At 46.9% G+C, this 3,016-nt stretch overlaps 1 non-coding gene across 1 annotated transcript; it reads left to right on the top strand.

Annotated features, from left to right (window-relative positions):
* Positions 1–1,426: 1,426 nt before the first annotated feature.
* trnak-cuu (transfer RNA lysine (anticodon CUU)) lies at positions 1,427–1,499 on the top strand. Its single transcript has one exon. It is a non-coding gene; the product is annotated as a tRNA-Lys (tRNA).
* The last annotated feature ends 1,517 nt before the right edge of the window (positions 1,500–3,016 follow it).

Below are 3,016 nucleotides of genomic sequence, written 5' to 3'. Positions count from 1 at the left end.
AGTAGTGAAGTGGAGGAAGAAGGGAGGAGATCTCCAACAGGATCCTTCTTCCCTCTGTCCTCCTTGATCTCATGGATCACCACAGTCCAGGGGAGACCCAAGCTCCCGGATGGATCTGGCACTCAGGAACTGCTGAGTTTTCCAGTGGACTTTGTTCCATCCATGGTTCAGGAGCAGGACTCCTCCTGGTTAACCTGGTATCTTTCCACCCAACTGTGGGTTCTTGGAGAATTTTTCATGTCGTGTCAAGAAATCAGGCTGGTGGGTTTTTCAATGAGAGAAATTCTGGTAACTTAATTAAGTGGCATGTTTGTTGAAGCAGTAATTAACTGATAAATTAAGGAAGGCCTGGCCAGTCTTTGCTCCCAGGTCATACGATGGACTTAGAAAGTCCTGAATATATCTGGAGTTCCTTGATTTCCTTGTGGTTCTTGTTCCTTTTGCCAATGTAGTCTGGAACAAGAGCAAGATGAACCTCCAAATAGCAACAGGTTGATTGCAGGTGATGTCAAGTGGTATTTAGAGGAACCTCTTCCTTGTGTTTGGTTCCATGGTGGAAGGGTGAGCACTCTGGACTCTGGATCCAGTGATCCCAGTTCAAGTCTCAGAAGGACCTTCCTGTCTGGAATGTGTCCCATGTAACAAACTGATCAAGAGATGTTACGTGGTTCAAATGTTCTGGTTCATTTCTTCCTGCCATGAACACAGACTGTGTGTTTAATGTTAACAATAAATGCAAAAACTAAGGAGCCAGTAGCTCCTGTGGAAAAAATTCTACTTTGTCAGTGAATTAATTCAGTCTTCATCTAAGTGTCTGTCAGGATGGCCGAGCGGTCTAAGGCGCTGCGTTCAGGTTGCAGTCTCTCCTGGAGGCGAGGGTTCAAATCCCACTTCTGACAAAGGACATTTTCTCCACATTCCTATGCATCCACAATGGTACATTCCAAACTCCGTTGAAGCTGCTCTCCACTGATGGGAGTGAGTGGTTGAACTGGCAGCAGAGGAGGCAAAGGAGCTTCCCTGTGATGGTCCAACATCGCCTGGTTTCCTCCAACATGGAGCAGCCACCAAAACTGAACTTCAAATGTTGGATCAAAGTCTCCTGATCCACCTTTCTCATGTTGATGAGGTCATCCAGCCTGATGATCTCTAGGTTCTCCTTTGAGTGGTTTCCTTTGGGAGAGTTCTCTCTCTGTAACTTGTGTGTGTGTTTGCTCGTATCCTGTTTCTCCTTGACAGCACTTTAGTGTTTTCACCACTGGTGTCTCATCTGTGGTTCACCTTTTATTTTACTTCTTTGTCAAAGATGAAGGTGTTTGTGGTCATTCATCAATCATGTGATGGCTCATGTGACTGTGAGTCTGATGGAGAGCTTGTAGCGTCTCTCACTCTGATCAGTTCAGGCTATTGAAGCTGCTCTGATGTAGCCTGACTAGCTCAGTTGGTAGAGCATGAGACTCTTAATCTCAGGGTCGTTGGTTCAAGCCCCGCGTTGGGCGTTCATCTTGAACATCCCTGCTTGTCTTCTCACTTTCTGCAGCTGTGATTGGGAATTTTAAGAAAAATCACTGAATGAACAACACAAACACAGACTGTGTCTGAAGTTCCACACCTGCACCCGACTCAGAATGAAAAACCAGTGTGGACTCAATTGTATCCACTGTCAATACTGATTCTGGAGAAATTTCTTTGTGTGTTTTGATGGACGCGAGCCAAGCAGAAATTTCCCACAATGCAATAGGGTGGCGTTTGGTCAGTGTTGAGCAGGCGTCAGTCTGACGATGATGTCATATTATTGTGTCATCACCTGACCAGACCCAAAAGTAGGCTCAGGTATCAGTTTCTTCTCAATGCTAATGTCTGCTAGCTTAGTCTGCTACTTTGATGGCTCTGCCTGCTCAAAGGTCCAGAACCCTGGATGTGGTGGTTCCTACCTGAACGTAGATTCTGTCAGCTCATGTTGTTAAATCAACTCACCAGGAACACCAGTAGATTTCAATGGACTGACAATGAGTCTCATTGAATGGGTGTCTCGTCCAACGAGAAACACTCAGTCTCAGGTTGAAGCTCATCAATGAGGTCTTGTGGATCAGTGGCTTGCATGAATGAATGAGTTGGAAGACTTCTTGGAAATTAAAGAGGATTTAATACAATTAAGAAAACCCTTAAGACAGAGTGATAATTCCAGCAGAGTAATTAAGGCCCATATTGAGTAGCAGGTATGAATTAGCCTGGATTTATCTGAGCTTCAAGTAGACGGCTAAGAGGCAGGTGGAAAGGTGTGTAGGATGAACGATGGTGACCTCCAACCAAATGAAGAGGACTGAGTGGAGGCTGACCAGCTCTACGGAGTCAGGCGGAGTTTGGCAGCGAGACAGGAGTCCAGGCCTGAATCGGTGAAAACCAACGTAACCGGCTGACGTTCTCAGCTGGATTCTCCCATCGATGTACGACGCCTCTCCAACTAACTGGTGGGAGGACGGCCTCCAAAGCCTCCACCTCGTCGACCGTGGCTCCCGCTGAGATTCGCTCGATGAAGAAGGGAAGCGCGTTGATGGGCTACCCTCTGGTCTCAGGCTGCTGGCTGCCTGGACTAAGCTGCTCTTCTCCAACACAAAGGTGGCTTCTCTCTCTTCAAGGCTCACAGGAGGTCAAGAGTGTAGCGACCGTGAGCCGAGATCGATGATGAATTACAAAAACAGAAAATCAAAAAAATAAATTAGAGGAATAGAAAAGAAAAGGGGAGAGCCGGACCAGCTGCTCTAGGAGCTCACACACAAAGGGCAGAAACAAGAAGCACTGAAGAGAGCGCCAGCAGTGGATGGTGCCACCACTGTTACAGTAAACTGGTCCGCCTCAGAGCAGTGACCTTTGACCTGTGAGGGGTTGTTGGCCAATCAGCACACTTTGCTGTCTTCAGTCCTTCTCAGATATCAACAAATGAAGCTGGTTGAACAGACAGCAATCATCATCACTCAGAGACATCACCTGGAGAGGAAGACTGCTCTGAGTTCTG

Source organism: Aulostomus chinensis, chromosome 1, assembly GCF_037954235.1.
Source record: "Aulostomus chinensis isolate RoL2024-O1b breed Wild chromosome 1, RoL_Achi_v1.0, whole genome shotgun sequence".
Classification (NCBI taxonomy): Eukaryota; Metazoa; Chordata; class Actinopteri; order Syngnathiformes; family Aulostomidae; genus Aulostomus; species Aulostomus chinensis.
The sequence above is the reverse complement of the archived record's forward strand: the minus strand, read 5'-3'. Positions and strand labels throughout refer to the sequence as shown.